The sequence below is a fragment of the Dendrobium catenatum genome, unplaced genomic scaffold, assembly GCF_001605985.2.
Source record: "Dendrobium catenatum unplaced genomic scaffold, ASM160598v2 fragScaff_scaffold_747, whole genome shotgun sequence".
Classification (NCBI taxonomy): Eukaryota; Viridiplantae; Streptophyta; class Magnoliopsida; order Asparagales; family Orchidaceae; genus Dendrobium; species Dendrobium catenatum.
The window spans coordinates 851,903-870,188 of NW_021319209.1; the positions used below are offsets into that span (position 1 = coordinate 851,903).

Below are 18,286 nucleotides of genomic sequence, written 5' to 3' on the forward strand. Positions count from 1 at the left end.
GGATCTAATCTCAAAAATTCAATTGGGTATGAAAAAAAAACCATTCATCACTTGATTTCAGAAAAAAAAAATATCTTATAGAATAATGTACCAAAGTAAATTTGTCACAATCGCAAAATACTCAAAATCAAGCCTTTGATACATGAAATCTTCTAAGTTTTAAAAGCTTTGAAAGGAGAAGAGAGCTTGCTTTTGGTGAGCTCATTTTATGCCTCTTGTCAATTGATTGGTGCTTTGCGCCTCTTTTGCTTTTTGATATATTTTTTTTAATTTGGCATCATTGCGCATCTTTTGTTGGCATCATTGACAATTTTTTTTTTTAATTTTTGCAAGCTCTATTCTGTTTTACAATCTCTAAAAAAAATCCTTAGTTGTGAGTATATTTTCTAGATATCTTTTACAAGGCATACGATATCATTTCAGCGATGATTTTGAAAAATAAATTCAAGAAAAAATAAAGTCAAGCAAACCAAATAGAAACTAAAAGTAAAGCAAAGAGAAGAAAAGAAAGCAAAGAGCAAAACGAAAAGTAAATAAAAGAAATAAATCAAAAGCAAAAGAAAGTGAGTAAAATATCAAGTTTCTGAAGTGCTTTTTCTATCCACCTTGCATCCTGAAAAATCAGAGTCAGAAAATCTAATAATCTCAAAGGAAGTGTTGTGCCTCGGATAACAAATCCCTAAACTTTGAGTCCCCAAAAGGTATCTAAAAATTCTATTAACAGCAGTCAGGTGGGATTCCTTGGGGTCAGCATGAAACCTAGCACAAAGGGAAACACTAAACATAATATCAGATCGGCTAGCAGTCAGGTAAAGTAAGGATCCAATCATGCCTCTTTACTTATTCTAATCAACAGACTTACCACTTGGGTCTTTATTCAACGGAACACTAGAAGTCATGGGAGTATTAATTCTCTTATCTTTATCCATCTCATACTTCTTCAAAATGTCCTTAATGTATTTTATTTGATTTAGAAAGGTTCCATCATCCAATTGTTTTATGCTAAACTCCAAAAAGTAGGACAACTCTCCCATCAAACTCATCTCAAACTCTCTACTCATTATTTTAGAGAACTCATCACAAAGTTTTTTATTAGAAGATCCAAAAAGTGTATCATCCACATAAATCTGAACAATGAGCAAATCATCTCCAACTTTCCTAAGAAAAAGGGTGGTGTCTACGCTCCCCTTAACAAACTCCCTTTCTAGTAAAAATGTGCTAATCCTCTCATACCAAGCTCTTGGTTCCTGCTTTAACCCATATAAAGCCTTTTTTAATTTAAAAACATGATTTGGACATTGGGAGCTCTCAAAACCTGGGGGTTATTCTACAAACACATCCTATTTTATTTCTCCATTTAAAAAGGCACTCTTAACATCCATTTGAAAAAAGCTTAAATCCTTTATAATAGGCAAAGGCTAAAAGCACTCTAATGGCTTCCAATCTAGCTACAGGAGCAAAATTCTCCTCAAAGTCTATCCCTTCTATTTGGTTATACCCCTTAACCACTAATCTTGCTTTGTTCCTAACCACTACTCCAGAATCATTCACCTTGCTCCTAAAGACCGACTTTGTTCCAACTACACTTTGTCCATTAGGTCTTTCTACAAGCTCCCAAACATTATTCCTAACAAATTGATTCAACTCCTCTTGCATGGCTAAAATCCAAAACTCATCAGTAAGGGCTTGGTTTATATTGGTGGATTCAATCATTGAGATAAAGGCAGAGTGGTTCACCTCCTTCCTAAGTCCATGTCTAGTCCTAACTCTATTAGAAGGGTCTCCTAAGATCAAATCCTTTGGGTGACTTGTAGAGTATCTCTAATCTCTAGGCAAGGTGTGAGACGGTCAAACCCTTTCCTCCATATCTATATTTTCTACTCCTTGGGTGACATCTCCTACTCCTTCAATATTTTGGTGACCTACTCCCTTCTCCAAATTTCTCACTCCAGTGGTAATCTCTCCATCATCATCATCCTCAACTCCAGGATTTTTAGGATCAAACTCATCAAATGCTACATATGTAGTCTCTTCCACCATCAAAATTCTCTTGTTAAACACCCTAAAAGACTTCCCAACACTAGAATATCTCAAAAACACTCCTTCATTAAATTTAGGATCTAATTTGCCCAAGTGAGACTTCCCATTATTGTGAATAAAAACTTTACAACCAAAGACATGAAGGTGGGAAAGATTGGGTGTCCTACCGTTAAGGATCTCATAGGGTGTCTTATCTAGTTTGGCTCTTACATTCACCCTATTCGACACATAACAAACTGTGTTAACCGCTCCAGCCCAAAAGTATTTTGGAAGTGAATACTCAGCAAACATGGCTCTAGCGGCTTCCAACAAGGTCCGGTTCTTTCTTTCAGCTACCCCTTTCTGCTGAGGGGTCCTAAGAGCTGAGAAGTTGTGGCTAATCCCCTTGTCCTTACAAAAATCTCTAAATCTTTCATTCTCAAACTCTCCTCCATGGTCACTATGGATGGTTAAGATCTCACAACCTAGTTTTTTTTTAATCCAAGTAGAAAATATTTTAAACTCCTCAAAAGACTCATGTTTATGTGAAAGAAATCAAGTCTAAGTGAACCTCGAGCAGTCATCAACAATCACCATATCATAGATTTTCCCTCCCAAGCTGGCAGTGCTAATGGGTCCAAACAAATCCATGTGAAGGACTTCTAAAGGTCTAGAGGTGCTAATGTCCTTAATGGGGTGAAAAGTGAAGTGGTGTTGCTTTCCTAGTTGGCAGGCATCACAAAGGTGGTCTTTTGAAAACTTGAGTTTGGGAACACCTCTAGCTAGGTCTTTTTGGGTTACTTTCCTAAGGGTTTTCATACTTGCATGACATAGTCTACAGTGCCACAACCATGAATCATCAACAACAGTTTTTAAGCAAAATGATGCAGCACATTCAATGTTATTTAAAACAAGCATGTACATGTTGTTGATCCTTTTTCCCTGAAAAATAGTGTTGTTACCTAAACTTACAATGCATGAATTTGTAAAGAATTGCACGATAAATCCTTTGTCACAGAGTTGACTGATGCTGAGCAGGTTGTGCTTTAATCTATCTACAAGCAAAACATTTTCAATTATAACGTTCTTGGTATTACCAATTATATCTGAGCCTACCACCTTCCTGGGTGTTGTCTCCAAGAGTAACCTTGGCTCCAGTCCTAGACTCTAGCGTAACAAATTGATTGGCATCACCAGTCATATGTCGAGAGCATCCACTATCCAGGTACCACATACTCTCACGAGGCCTTTTGTGAGAGCCCACCTACAAAATTATTAAATGTCCGATATAGGAGCCCAAACAGGTTTGGGTCCCTTCGTATGAAAAGTAGGATGTAATACATGTGTGGTATGCTGTAAATCATGCACCTTTGGTCTCCACACCCAATGTGTACTATGGTGAATACTACAAGTGTGTGAGATGTGTCCTAGCATGCCACATGACAAACATCTAACACATGGAAAAGGATTCCTTAAATGGATTGAGTTATAATGCCTCTTCCTAGGTTTTGGATTTTGATCAAGTGTTGGTGTCATCCTAGTTTTCTTAAATGTATCATTTTGAATTCTCAAGTTAATACTTTTTAAGGCATCATTATCAATCCTCAATTTTTTCTCCATCTCTTTAGAATTCTTAAACTTAGATTCAAGTGATGTGTGTGTGACTTTTAGTGACTCATGCTCTTCAATTAATTCACAATGCTTTTTATTCAACTCATCAAATTCATCAAGTAGAGTCATGTGATTTGAACAATCATAAAATGATCTTTGAGAATAACTTCATGCACTTTTTGTAAATTCAAAAATTCTAATTTCAAGCTATCATGTATTTTCTTAAGTTTCCTATATGATGCATGAATTTATTTTAGAAACTTCAAGAAGTTGATCGTAGGAAAGTTCACATACCTCTTCTTGATCAAGATTATCATTTTCCATTAAGCACAAGTTTGCTGTCTAATCTTCTGGTTCCATCTCCGATGAATCCGATGTAGAATCCGCCCAAAATGCCTTTTGGAGTCTCTTTTTATCTTTTCTAAACTTGGATTTCTCCTCACTCTTTTTCTTGCTTGTATGCGTCTTAAGCGTAGGGCAATCTGCTTTCACGTGTCCTGGCTTTCTGCATTCATAACAAACCACATCAGACGATCCTTTAGGATATTTATTATCCTTACATTTTCTCCAACTTTGATGATGCTTGTGCTTCTTCCTTAGAAAGCTTTTGAATTGCTTTGTGATTAAGGCAAAGTTATCGCTTTCAGACCCGGAAGAGTCAGAGTCTGATTTGTGCGCCTTTAGTGCCACTATTTTCTCTTTCTTTTTCTCATCTGCATCAAGATTTCTTTAATTCAGCCCTTGCTCGTAAGAAATGTGTAAGCCAAGTAAGTTATCAATTGAATAAGTATTTAAATCCTTAGATTCAGTGATTGCAGTGATTTTAGCATCAAAAGACGAAGGCAAACATCTCAAAATCTTGTTCACTTTTTCATAGTTTGAAAGTTATTTTCCTAAGGCATGCAAAGAAGTTACAATTTGAGTGAACCGTGTATACATATCAGAAATTGATTCAGATGGTTTCATACGAAAAAGTTCATAGTCATGCAAGAGAATATTCAAACGAGATTATTTTACCTCATTGGTTCCTTCATAAGTAATGCACAACCTATCCCAAATCTCTTTTCCAGTAGAGCAAGTAGAAACACACATGTAATCCTCAGAATCTAAAGCACAGAAAAAATAGTTCAAACACTTTGCATTAAATTGAGCTAAATCTCTTTCATTGGTAGTCCATTCAGTAAAAGTAATTTTAGTTTTAATTCTGTTAATTTCATGAGAAGGTGGAGAATATCCTTCTTTAATAAGCATCCACATGCGATAGTCAGTTGATTACAAAAAAGTAGACATGCAACTTTTCTAAAAATTAAAAGAGAGGTTGTAAAATAAGGGAGGTCGTGTAATAGAATATACTTCAGTTGTATTACGATTCCCAAAGTTACCCATGGATCAAAATTCAAAAAGTTTTCAAACTTTGTTTTTATAAATCCCGCTCTGATACCACTTGAAAGTTCGTTAGGGATGTTAGGCCCTATGAACTAGTCCCAAGGCTAACCAAGAGGTGGGTGAATTGATATTTTTAAAAATTCTTTAAAACCAAGAACAAATATCACAAATCAAAATCATCACATAAAAACAAGTGCAAAAAATTAAAGTGCGGAAGCAGTAAAAAGAACACAAGGGTTTATAGTGGTTTGGTCAACTTGACCTACGTCCACTCCCCGGAGGTGCCCTTCGAGTATTGCACTACCAACGTGACTCTCCTTTAGCCCCCACAGCTAGGCGGAGAAGCCCTTACAAAATAACTCCTTTTGCCACACCCGGCAAGGTAGAGAACCAAACTCCTTTTGCTTCCTCCTGAAGCAGGGAGAGAACCTCGATCGATTTCTGAATCTTACCTCTCTCTCAACCCTTCCAAGGGAAAGTGACTCTGGGGAAGAAGAAGTGGAACAATGCTTGGAGCAACCCTTGTGAACTCCCTCACAAGTTCCCCCTCATAAGATCCCCTCTCTCTCTCTCCTTTAGGTTTTCTCAGGTCAAGATAGCAGCCAAAGATCCTCAAAAAATGTTGAATAAGAGCACTTAAATAGAAGAGCTTCAGAAGAGCTCAATAATTGCAAGTTTCCGACTTTATCGTCCAGGACGATAATATCGTCATGTATGATCAATTCAAAACACAGACAATCGGCCAGAACATTGCCCTGAAGATGATATGGATGACTGAGAATTTTCTTGATCGTCTAGGCCAATCTAACAATCATCCCCACCCATCAGTTCAAATCAGAGAAAAATCATCCAGAGCATCGCCCTGAAATTGAGCTGGCCGACAGTTATCATCTTGGAATAACTAAGGGTTTTTGAATAGATCGTCCTAGCTGATCCTGCAATCGTCTAGGACGATGTAATCGTATCAATCATCCTTAATTACTTCCTTGATTCTTGGATCAATTTAGGCATAATTGTGTAATATCGTCCAGGCAGATCTCACGATCGTCCTGGCCGATTGCCAAAAATACAGAATACCTAAATTGATCATGGCGGCTATTTCTTTCTTTTTTGAGCATATCTTCTTATCTGATAAATGTATCGTAGAGGATGATCAGTTAATTACGGCTGCCTTAACTAAGAAATCCTGATTAAAACTTCTATTTTGAACTCGATCATCCAGGACGATATACGTATCATCCGGGACGATGTGAGTAAAAATACAAATTCTAAACCTCTCAAGTGTGTGTGTGTAGGGTTACTTAACATCAGTCACTTCAAACATTTACAATTGACTCAAGAAATGGAAAAAAAAAAGAAAATTACAGACTGACTCAACCCTAATCTACCCAATCTTGAGCTGATTCCAATTTTCGTTCGATCTTTGAGTCCTAAACAGTTAGTAGAGTAAAGGCAGTCATATTGTTTGCTATCATCAAAATCATAATTCATGAAACCAAATCTGCAACAGACACCGTTGAGAGATGATTTTGATGCATTTTTATTCTGACAGACTGTAAGGGATCAAAAATGCATTTTGTGGCTATGCATGGCCAGCCGATGGGACTTTGGCACGTCGGCGCTCCATCCGGCTTAGAATAAGCTTTCCAAAATGGGGTCATAATGCCAAATTAGAATACTGGGTGGAAAGTTATTGATGTTCCCACACGATCTCCACGTACTACCCGCCGGATGCCTTCGCAGGTCCGACGATGCGGGTTTTATCACTCAATTAGTGGGGAGCCAACATCGCTAAGGATTCATAGGTCGTGGCGAAGAGCTAGAAAAAAAATAAGGAGATGGCTGGTTAAAAAAAAGGGTGCAACATAAGGACTTCCCAGGAGATCACTCATCCTAATACTACTCTCGCTCAAGCACGCTTAACCATGGAGTTTTGATGGGATCGGTGCACTAGTGCCGGTATGGTCGCACCCGTAGTAATATAGTCTCAAATTATTCTTTAGGTGACACCATGGAGAGATGATTTTTATGCATCTTCATTCTGACAGACCGTAGGGGATAGTAAATGCTTTTTTGGGCTGTGCATAGCTGGCCGATGGGCTTATGGCCATCGGCGCTCCATCTGTCTCAGAATAAGCTTTTCATAATGGGGTCATAATGTTGAATCGGAATCATGGGCGAAAAGAAATTGATATTCCAACACGGTCTCCATGTAGGATCCGTCGGATGCCTTAACGGGTCCCACGATGCAGGTTTCATTGCTCGATGCGCGACGAGCCAACACAGCCAAGGGTTCATAGGCCATGGTGAAGAGCTAGAAAAAAAGGAGATGGCTGGTCAGAAAAAAGTGTGTAACACGATGACTTCCCAAGAGGTCACTCATCCTAGTACTACTCTCACCCAAGCAAGCTTAACTGCAAAGTTTTGATGAGATCCGGTGCACTAGGGCTGGTATGGTCGCACACAAAGTAATATGATCTCAAATTATTATTAAGTTGATACCATGGAGAGATGATTTCGATGCATATTCATTCCAACAAATCATAGGGGATCAAAAATGCATTTTTCGGCTCGGAATAGGCTTTTTAGAATGGGGCCATAATGCCGAATCAGAATCATGGGCGGAAAGTTATTGATGTTCCCACACGGTCGCCACATACGACCCGCTGGATGCCTTTATGGGACTCACGATGCGGGTTTCATCACTCGATGCACGGCGAGCCAACACCGCCAAGCGTTCGTAGGTCGTGGCGAATAGCTAGAAAAAAAAAGAGATGAGTGGTTCTAAAAAGGGAGCAACATAAAATTTCCCAGGAGGTCACCCATCCCAGAACTACTCTCTCCCAAGCATGCTCAACTGTAGAGTTTTGATGGGTTCCGGTGCACTAGTGCTGGTATGGTCGCACCCGTATTAATATGGTCTCAAATTATTTTTAAGTTAACGTCGTGGAGAGATGATTTTGATGCAGCTTCATTCAGACAGACCGTAGGGGATTAAAAATTTATTTTTTGGCTCAGAATAGACATTTTGGAAGGGGGTCATAATGCCGAATCGGAATCCTCGGCAGAAAGTTATTTATGTTCCCACGCGGTCGCCTTGTAGGTCCCACTGGATGTCTTCACAGGACTCACGATGCGGGTTTCATTGCTCGATATACGACGAGCTAACACCACCAAGTGTTCGTAGGCGGTGGCGAAGAGCTAGAAAAATGAGATATGAGTGGTTCAAAAAAAGGGCGCAACACGAGAACTTCCCAGGAGGTCGCCCATCCCAGTACTACTCTTGCCCAAGCATGCTTAACTGCGGAGTTCTGACGGGATCCGGTGCACTAGTGCTGGTATGGTCACACCCATATTAATATGGTCTCAAATTATTCTTAAGTTAACGCTGTGGCGAGATGCTTTTAACGCAGCTTCATTCCTACAAACCGTACGGGATCAAAATTCATTTTTTTGCTGCGCATGGCCTACCGATGGGCCTATGGCAATCGGTGCTCCATCCGGCACAGAATAAGCTTTCTTTAATGGGGTCATAATGCTGAATCTGAATCCTGGGAAAAACATTTTTTATGTTCCTGCGGTGTCTCTACGTAGGACCAGCAGGATGCCTTCACGGGTCCCACAATGCGAGTTTTATCGCTCGATGCACGGTGAGCCAACACCGCCAAAGGCTCATAGGCTGTGGCAAAGAGCTAGGAAAAAAAAGAGATGGTTGTTTAAAAAAAAAGGTGCAACACGAGAACTTTCTAGGTGGTCACCCATCCCAGTACTACCCTCGCCCAAGCACACTTAACTACAGAGTTCTGATGGGATCTGGTGCAGTAGTGCTAGAATGGTCGCATCCATAATAATATGGTCTTAAATTATTTTTAAGTTGACACCGTGGAGAAATGATTTTGACGTACCTTCATTTCGATAGACCGTACGGAATCAAAAATACATTTTTTTGGTCGTGCATGGCCTTTAGAGGCCTATGGCCCATCAGAGCTCCATCCGGTGCAGAATAAGCTTTCTTCAATGGGGTCATAATGCTGAATCTGAATCTTGGGTGAAACGTTTTTGATGTTCCTGTGCGGTCACTATGTAGGACCAGCCGGATGCCTTCACAGGTCCAACGATGCAGGTTTTATCGCTCGATGCACGATGAGCCAACACCGCCAAAGGTTCGTAGGCTGTGGCGAAGAGCTAGGAAAACAAAAATAGATTGCTGGTTAAAAAAAAGGTGCAATACTAGGACTTCCTAGGAGGTCACCCATCCCAGTACTACTCTCGCCCAAGCATGCTTAATTGCGGTGTTCTGATGGGATCCGGTGCACTAGTGCTGGTTTAGTCGCACCCGTAGTAATATGGTCTCAAATTATTCTTAAGCTGACGCCGTGGAGAGATGATTTTTATGCATCTTCATTCCAACAGACCGTAGGGGATTAAAAATGCATTTTTTTCGCTTCTTATGGCCGGCCGATGGGCCTATCGCACATTGGCGCTCCGTCCGGGTCAGAATAAGCTTTCCAGAATGGGGTCATAATGCCGAATCAAAATCCTGGGCTGAAAGTTATTGATGTTCCTGTTCGTTCGCCACGTAGGACCCGTCAGATGCCTTCACGGGTGCCATGATGTGGGTTTCATCACTCGATGCGCGGTGAGCCAACACCTCCATGGGTTTGTAGGCCGTGGTGAAGAGCTAGAAAAAAAATGAGATGGCTGGTTAAACAAAATGGTACAACACGAGAACTTCCCAGGAGGTTGCCCATCCCATTACTACTCTTGCCCAAACATGCTTAACTGTGGAGTTCTGATAGAATCTGGTGCACTACTGCTGGTATGGTCGCACACGTAGTAATATGGACTCAAATTTTTCTTAAGTTGATGCCGTGTAGAGATGATTTTGATGCATCCTCATTTTGATAGACCGTAGGGGATCAAAAATGCATTTTTTTGCCGTGCATGGCCGATCGATGGGCCTATGTCGCATCGGAGCTCCATCCGGCTTGGAATAAGCAATCCATAATGTGTTCATAATGCCGTATCAGAATTCTGGGAAAAATTTATAGATGTTCCCGCGCGGTCGCCACATAAGACCCGTCGGATGCCTTCACGGGTGCCTCGATGCTGGTTTCATCGCTCAATGCGAGGCGAGACAACATCGCCAAGGGTTCGTAGGCCGTGGCAAAGAGCTAGAAAAAAAAAATAAAAGAGATGGCTGGTTAAAAAAGAGGGTGCGACACGAGGACTTCCCAGGAGGTCATCCATCTCAGTACTACTCTCACCCAAGCACGCCTAATTGCGGAGTTCTGATCAGATCTGGTGCACTAGTGCTGGTACAGTCGCACCCATAGTAATATATCTCAAATTACTCTTAAGTTGACTCTGTGAAGAGATGATTTTGAAGCATATTCATTCCGACAGACCTTAGTAGATAAAAAAATACATTTTTTAGTTACGCATGGCTGGCAGATGGGCCTATGACTCATCAGCGCTCCATCTGGAACGGAATAAGTTGTTAGAAATGGGGTCATAATGCCGAATCAGATTCCTAGGCAGAAAGTTATTGATATTCCTGCACGATCACTACGTAGGACCTGCCGGATGCCTTCACGGGTCCCACGATGCTGGTTTCATTGCTCGATGCACGGCAAGACTACACCACCAAGGGTTTGCAGGCTGTGGCGAATAGTTAGAAAAAAAAGAGAGATGGCTGGCTAAAAAAAAGGGTGCAACACGAGCTCTTCCCAAGAGGTCACCCATCCCATTACTACTCTCGCACTAACACGCTTAACTTTGGAGTTCTGGTGGGATCCGGTGTGAAAGTTTGTTAGGGATGTTAAGCCCTTAAGAACTGGGCCAAGATTAACCAATAGAGGGGCTGAATTGGCATTTTAAAAAATCTTCATATAATCAAAGCATAAAACCAAATCAAAATTCACCAGTAAGAAAACAAAATGCAAAAATTAAATACGAAAATAATAAAGGAAAGAACACACCAGATTTATAGTAGTTAGGTCAAACCTTGACCTACGTCCACTCCTTATAGAATCTTCTCCCTCTCTCAAACTTCACCTGTTCCTCACTCCCTTTCAAGCTCTCTCTTCAAGTTTCCCCCAAAAGAACGAAGCTACAATGGCTGCCAAAGACACTTATAAAAGTGGCTTGTCAAAAATTTAAATAAAAGATCTCAAAATGTGTTCATTAATGCAACTTGCCAACTTTATCATCTAGTCCGATATGAATATCATCTTGGCCGATCAGTACAAAATAAGCTCAACCAGCCGGAACGATTTGAGATGATCAAAAGAAAATTGGTTACATCGTCCAGGCCGATACAATATCGTCCTAGCCGATTAGTTTAAATATGAGTACAATTATCCTGAACATCGCTCGGAATAGAGTCTGGCCGTTGTCAATCATCCCGTCCATCATCCCAGCCGATCCTGTGATCGATCGACCCGGCCGATGTGATCATATCAATCAGCCTTAATTACTTTCTATAATTATCAGATTAACTTAGGCATAATTGTGATGCATAATCTAGGCCGATGTATAAGTCATCCTGGCCGATGTCTCAAAATAAAGAATACCTAAATTGATCATGGCAGCATATTCATTCTGATTTGAGTCTATCATCCTAGCCGATACAAGGATCATCCAGGCCGATCGGCTTAATGAAGGGTGCCTTAATGAAGATAATTCCCTAATTAGGGTTACTATTTTTGAACCGATCGTCCAGGCTAATATAAATATCGTCCCGGACAATGTTACCAAAAATAGTAAACTCTAGGGAACAGTTAAAAATTCTTCCAAGGTGTGTATAAGCAAGTTTACAAAGCATTAGGAGCGACACCAAATATAATAGACTCAAGAAAGAAAAACATTACAAGCTGACTCAAACCTAGTCTACCCAATCTTGAGCTGGTTCCAAATTGCAGTTTGATCTTGTGGATCTGAAATGTCAGTAGATAAGGCAGTCGTAGAGAAATAAGAGTGTTTGCTATCATAAAAATTATTATCCATGAAAAAAAGTCTGCAACAATCTCCCCCTTTTTGATGATGACAAATATTACTGGTTGAATTTACAAAAAGAAAACTTTTCTCCTAATATCCCCCTTACTAAAATAAAACTTTAAAAAGTAGGGGAAATTTTTCTCCTAATCTCCCCCTTACTAAAATAAAACTTTAAGAGGTAGGGGAAATCAAATTTTTAAGCTTTTAATTTTTTAAAAGGAAAAAAGATACAAATACAACATTATATTCTCCCCCTTTGACAATATCAAAAAGACAAGGGGCACAAACAATAAAAAAGTTTAAATGACAAAAAATGATCCCTGATCAAGTGAGCACTAAATTAAATATTCTTAAAATGAGAAAGTTACATCTTAATTTTATTCAAAAACTTAGTAAGGAATGGATTGACAATGCATAATCCATAAAAAGGTTAGAAATTCAAAAATTGTTAATCCAAGCTTAAGTTCTTTTAAAGGCTCAAAAACTTTTTAATCCAATATATAAATCAAGGAACAAATTAGAAGAAGAAACACTAATTTTTCAAAAACTCTTTTCATAAAACATATCTAATAGAAGATTAATGCAAAAATTGGTGAATCAAGAATAATGATTTTCAAGATCAAGTATCGAAAATATCAAGGGTTTTCTTAAGCTTTGAGTAAAACAGAAAAAGTAAGCATACTCATTGTGGGCTCATTTTATGCCTCTTGTCAGTTTTTTATGCACTTTGCGCATCTTTTCTTTTGATATACTTTATGTATTTTTCTTAATTTGGCATCATTGCGCATCTTTTAATTTGGCATCATTGGCCACTTTTTCTATTTGGCGTCATTGACCATTTTTTTAATTAAATATGCCACCTTTTCAAAAAATTTTAAATACAAAAGTAAACACATTCTAATGATAAAATGAATTACTTGATTAAGAAAATTATGAGGTAGATTCAACAATTTGCAAAAGAATTCTATGCGATAAATAAAATGTAAGGAGATGAAAAAAAAATAGTTTCAAGATCCAATTTATAATATGATGAAAATTTAAAATTAAAATTAAAATAACATTTTTAATAAAAGAGATAGAGAGACAAAATCATGAGTTTCTTTCCTTTAACTATTTTTGGAGAAATCAACCACAACTTACATAAGAATTTAAGAAAAAAAATAGGAGGTAGGTTTTTCAATACAGGGAAAAAGCCAAAAACCGGCAGTTTTTTCCTGCAGTTACTATGGCTAAACCGTCGGTTATCCTCTTTATCGACGGCTTTGTGGCGGTATTCAAGCCGCCGGTAAAAATGGCGTAGGAAACTAATACCTGTGGTCTATTACCGGCGGTTGTCCGGCGGCTTATACCGCCGGTGACAACAGGATTTTTAACCGGCGATTTTCTGGCCGTCACGCCGCCGGTTAGTTGACCGACAGCTAATCAAAGGTCATATTACCGACGGTCGTCTGGCGGTTAAAGCGGGGGTCGTGTGTTTGCTAAACCGCCGGCAAGCGCCGATAGACCGCCGGTTAAATTACCGTTGGTACCCGGCGGTTGAAGCCGTCGGTATTACCGACGGTGTACACCACCGGACGTCCACAGTAACACCGCCGGCAACCATCGGTAACCGCCAGTTAAACACTGGTGGTGTAATGACATTACCGGAGGTTTAGTATTGTCCGTCCAGTATCGTAGTTTCCGGCGGCCAAACCGCTGGTAAGCCGCCGGAAACCTGTAGCACCTGCAAAAAAAAAATTGACAGCATTCCCTCTATTTGAGGGAGGTTCACCCTAAAGTTTAAACCTGCAGAAAAAGCAATACATTTTGTGCAACACGCCGCTCTATTCATCAGAACCATAAATTCTAAATACAATCACAAGTTTCAATTTCACAAGATTACAATCATCAAACATAAAGGTTACAATCACAAGTTCACAAGTTTGTTCATCATAAGGTTACAATCACAAGTTCACAAGTTCTAAATACAATCATCAAACATAAAAAATATCTAATCCTCGGTTGTATCCTCACTTTCTGCAGATGGCTTCTCCTCTTGCTCCTTCTTCCTTTGATTTTCAGCTCTGTAGGATTGCAACTCTGCTTGCATTTCATTATGAACCCTTCTCATCTCTTCAATCTCTCTACTCAGCGCTGTAACCTCTCGCTTACAGATTCTTCAGCTCCACCTGGATCATGAAATGCAGAGGTGGATGAACTTCCCTCAATAGCAAAAGCCTGTGAACCCATACCATATACCCTTCCCCTATGTCTTCCACCAACAACTTTTAACCATGTATGATACTCAGAAATATGGGTCGATCCTGAAGATGATCCCTCGCCAGTGGACTGCCGACTTTCTCTAGCTCATACGAAATTATCCTGCGAGTTACAATTACTTTTACTAAAATAAATTTTTATTCTAAAACTCCAAAAAATTTTACTCACATGAGCCATCTTAGACTTCTCATCAACCCACTGATGGTCAGCTTGATGTTGATGAGTTCTTGTATGCAACTCTAGTGGTGTTGGCTCCCGACCAAGGGACTGTTTCTGAAAATTTAAGAAATAGTTATAATAACATAAATATATGTAATAAACTAATTCAAAACACTTACCAGGTGACGCCTATGTTCCGTATGAGGTACAGATCCACCAGTATGAAGAGAGCTTCCTAAACCGACATAGTCAAAGGCTCTGTTCTGTTTATTCTGCTCTCTCATTTTTATAAACTCAGGGGTTTCCCAAGCACTACTCAAATCAGCCCAAATGCCCTGTCCAATCCAATTAGGACGCTGCCCGGACTTTCTAATGTCTGGTGAAATACGAAGACTTCCCAGGAGATCACCCATCCTAATACTATTCTCGCCCAAGCACGCTTAACTACGGAGTTCTGATGGGATCCGATGCACTTGTGTTGGTATGGTCACACCCGTAGTAATATAGTCTCAAATTATTCTTAAGTTGACACAGTGGAGAGATGATTTTGACGCATCTTCATTCCGAGAGACCGTATGGGAACAAAAATGCTTTTTTTTTTCTGCTCTTGGCTGGCCGTAGGGCCCTTGGCCAATGGCACTCCATCCGGCTCAAAATAAGGTTTCCAAAATGCGGTCATAATGCCGAATCGGAATCATGGGTGGAAATTTATTGATGTTCCTGCTCGGTCACCACATTGGACCCACCGGATTCCTTCACGGGTCCCATGATGCGGGTTTCATGGCTTGATGTACGGCGAGCCAACACTGCCAAGGGTTCGTAGGCCACGTCGAGGAGTTAGAAAAAAAAAAAAGAGATTGCTGGTTAAAAAAGGGTGCAACACGAGGACTTTCCAAGAGGTCTCCCATCCCAGTACTACTATCGCCCAAGGATGCTTAACTACAGAGTTCTTAAGTTAACATTGTGGAGAGATGATTTTGATGCACCTTCATTCCAATGGACTGTAGAGGATCAAAAATTCATTTTTTGTTGTGCATGGCCGGCCGATCGTCCTGTGTCACTATAGCGCTCCATCTGGCTCGAAATAAGATTTCCGGAATGGGGCCATAATGCCGGATCTCATTCCTGGGCAAAAATTTATTGATGTTCCCGTGCAGTCGCCATATAGGACCACCTGGATGCCTTCAAGGATTCCATGATGCGGGTTTCATCACTTGATGCACGGTGAGCTAACACCGCCAAGGTTTCGTAGGCCGTGGCGAAGAGCTATAGACAACAGCGCTCCATCCGGCTATGAATAAGCTTTCTAGAATCTGGTCATAATGCCTAATCAGAATCCTACATGGAAAATTATTGATATTCTCGTGTGGTCGCCAGATAGGACCCACCGGATGCCTTCACGGGTCCCATGATGCCGTTTTCATCGCACGATGGGCAGAGAGACAACACAGCCAAGGGTTTGTAGGCCATGGCGAAGAGCTAGAAAAAAAAATTGGCTGGTTAAAAAAAGTGTGCAATACGAGGACTTCACAAGAGGTCACCCATCCTAGTACTACTCTCGCACAAGCACGCTTAACTGTGATGTTTTGATGGGATCCGGTACACTAGTGTTGTTATGGTCGCAACCATAATAATATGGTCTCAAAATATTCTTAAGTTGACGCCGTAGAGAGATGATTTTGACGCATCATCATTCTGACGGACTGTAGGGGATCAAAAATGCATTTTTTTACTGTGCATGGCTAGCCGATGGGTCTATAGCGCTTCGGTGCTCCATCCAGCTCGGAATAAACTTTTCGGAATGGGGACATAATGCCGAATGAGAATCCTAGGCAGAAAGTTATTAATTTTCCTGCGCTGTCGCCACATAGGACCCACCACCTGCCTTCAATGGTCACACGATGTGGGTTTCATCGCTCAATACACGACGAGCCAACACTTGCAACAGTTCATAGGCCGTGGTGAAATGCTAGAAAAAAGAAGAGATGGGTGGTTAAAAAAAAGGGTGCAATATCGGGACTTCCCAGGAGATCATCCATCCCAGTACTATTGTCGCCCAAGCACGCTTAATTGTGGAGTTTTGATGGGATCCGGTGCACTAGTGCTAGTATGGTCACACCTATAGTAATATGGTTGCAAATTATTCCTAAGTTGAAACCTTGGAGAGATGATTTTGACTCATCTTCATTCTGATAGACCGTAAAAGATCAAAAATGCATTATTTGGATACGTTTGGCCGGCCGGTGGGCATATGTCCATCGACGCTCCATCAGGATTGGAATAAGCTTTCCAAAATGGGGTCATAATGCCTAATCGGAATCCTCGGAGAAAAGTTATTTATATTTCCGCGCAGTCGCCACATAGAACCCGCCGGATGCCTTCATGGGTCCCACGATGCGAGTTTCATCGCTTGATGCACGGCGAGCCAACACCAACAAGGGTTCGTAGGCCTTGGCTTGGAGCTAAATAAAAAAAAAAAAGGAGAAATGGCTGGTTAAATAAAAGGGTGCAACATGAGGACTTCCCCTAGGAGGTCACCCATCCCAGTACTACTCTCACCCAAGCATGCTTAACTGTGGAGTTCTAAAGGGATCCGATGTAGTAGTGCTGGTTTGGTCACACCGGTAGTAATATGGTCACAAATTATTCTTAAGTTGAAGCTGTGGAGAGATGATTTTGATGCACCTTCAATCCGACAGATCGCAGGGGATCAAAAATACATTTTTTGGCTGCGCATGGCCAACCGATGGGTTTAAGGCCAACGGTGCTCCATCCAACTCAAAATAAGCTTTTCGGAATGCGTTTATGATGCCAAATAAGAATCCTAAGCGAAACATTTGTGAAGTTCCTGCGCGGTCTCCACGTAGGACCCACCGGATGCCTTCACAAGTCCAACGATATAGGTTTCATCGCTCAATACGTGGCAAGCCAACATTTGCAAGGGTTCGTAGGCCGTGGTAAGGAGCTAGAAAAAAAGAGATGGCTGGTTAAAAAAGGGTGCAACACGAAGACTTCCCAGAAGGTCAACAATCATAGTACTACTCTCTCCCAAGCACGCTTAACTGCGGAGTTCTAATAGGATCCTATGCGCTAGTGCTGGTATGGTCGCACCCATAGTAATATGGTCTCAAATTATTCTGATTTAGACACATCTTCATTCTGACAGACCGTAGGGGATCAAAAATGCATTTTTCCCTAGGTATGGCTGACCGATGGGCCAATGGCCCATCGGCGTTCCATCCGGCTCTGAATAAGCTTTCCGGAATAAGGTCATAATGCTAAATCAAAATCCTAGCGGGAAAGTTATTGATGTTCCCGCGTAGTCGTCATGTAGGACCTGATGGATGCCTTCACGGGTGCCACGATGTGGGTTTCATCGCTCGATGAGCGGCGAGCCAACATCGCTAAGGGTTTGTAGGCCGTGGCGAAGAGCTAGAAAAAAAAAAAGATGGCTGATTAAAAAAAAAGGTGTAACACGAGGACTTCCCAGGATGTCACCAATCCCAGTACTACTCTCACCCAAGCATGCTTAACTATGGAGTTCTAATGGGATCTGGTGCACTAGTGCTGGTATGATCGCACCCATAGTAATATGGTCTCAAATTATTCTTAAGTTGATGCCGTGGAGAGATGATTTTGAGGCATCTTTATTCGGTGGGGTATAATCGCAACCATAGGGGTTCAAAAATTCATTTTATGACTGTGCATAGCCGGCCGACGAGCATATGGCCAACGACGCTCCATCCGGCTCGGAATAAGCTTTCCGGAATGCGTTCAAAATGCCAAAATGGAATTCGGGGTGAAATGTTATTTATGTTCCCGAGCGGTCTCCATATAGGACCCGCTGGATGCC

At 40.9% G+C, this 18,286-nt stretch overlaps 3 non-coding genes and 11 pseudogenes across 3 annotated transcripts; all 14 read right to left on the bottom strand.

The window, feature by feature from the left end:
- Window positions 1-6,871: 6,871 nt before the first annotated feature.
- Window positions 6,872-6,989, bottom strand: LOC114580075 (annotated as a pseudogene).
- A 373-nt stretch (window positions 6,990-7,362) lies between these two features.
- On the bottom strand, window positions 7,363-7,481 carry LOC114580078 (annotated as a pseudogene).
- A 325-nt stretch (window positions 7,482-7,806) lies between these two features.
- LOC114580080 lies at window positions 7,807-7,924 on the bottom strand (annotated as a pseudogene).
- A 325-nt stretch (window positions 7,925-8,249) lies between these two features.
- LOC114580054 lies at window positions 8,250-8,368 on the bottom strand. Its single transcript, XR_003701351.1, has one exon. It is a non-coding gene; the product is annotated as a 5S ribosomal RNA (ribosomal RNA).
- A 373-nt stretch (window positions 8,369-8,741) lies between these two features.
- Window positions 8,742-8,860, bottom strand: LOC114580086. The gene has a single exon (XR_003701358.1). It is a non-coding gene; the product is annotated as a 5S ribosomal RNA (ribosomal RNA).
- A 375-nt stretch (window positions 8,861-9,235) lies between these two features.
- Window positions 9,236-9,354, bottom strand: LOC114580060 (annotated as a pseudogene).
- A 376-nt stretch (window positions 9,355-9,730) lies between these two features.
- LOC114580079 lies at window positions 9,731-9,849 on the bottom strand (annotated as a pseudogene).
- A 380-nt stretch (window positions 9,850-10,229) lies between these two features.
- Window positions 10,230-10,348, bottom strand: LOC114580061 (annotated as a pseudogene).
- Window positions 10,349-14,809: 4,461 nt separating this feature from the next.
- LOC114580066 lies at window positions 14,810-14,928 on the bottom strand (annotated as a pseudogene).
- A 1,013-nt stretch (window positions 14,929-15,941) lies between these two features.
- On the bottom strand, window positions 15,942-16,060 carry LOC114580073 (annotated as a pseudogene).
- Window positions 16,061-16,435: 375 nt separating this feature from the next.
- LOC114580082 lies at window positions 16,436-16,554 on the bottom strand (annotated as a pseudogene).
- A 382-nt stretch (window positions 16,555-16,936) lies between these two features.
- Window positions 16,937-17,057, bottom strand: LOC114580069 (annotated as a pseudogene).
- Window positions 17,058-17,427: 370 nt separating this feature from the next.
- LOC114580067 lies at window positions 17,428-17,546 on the bottom strand (annotated as a pseudogene).
- A 352-nt stretch (window positions 17,547-17,898) lies between these two features.
- Window positions 17,899-18,017, bottom strand: LOC114580055. The gene has a single exon (XR_003701352.1). It is a non-coding gene; the product is annotated as a 5S ribosomal RNA (ribosomal RNA).
- Between the last annotated feature and the right edge of the window lie 269 nt (window positions 18,018-18,286).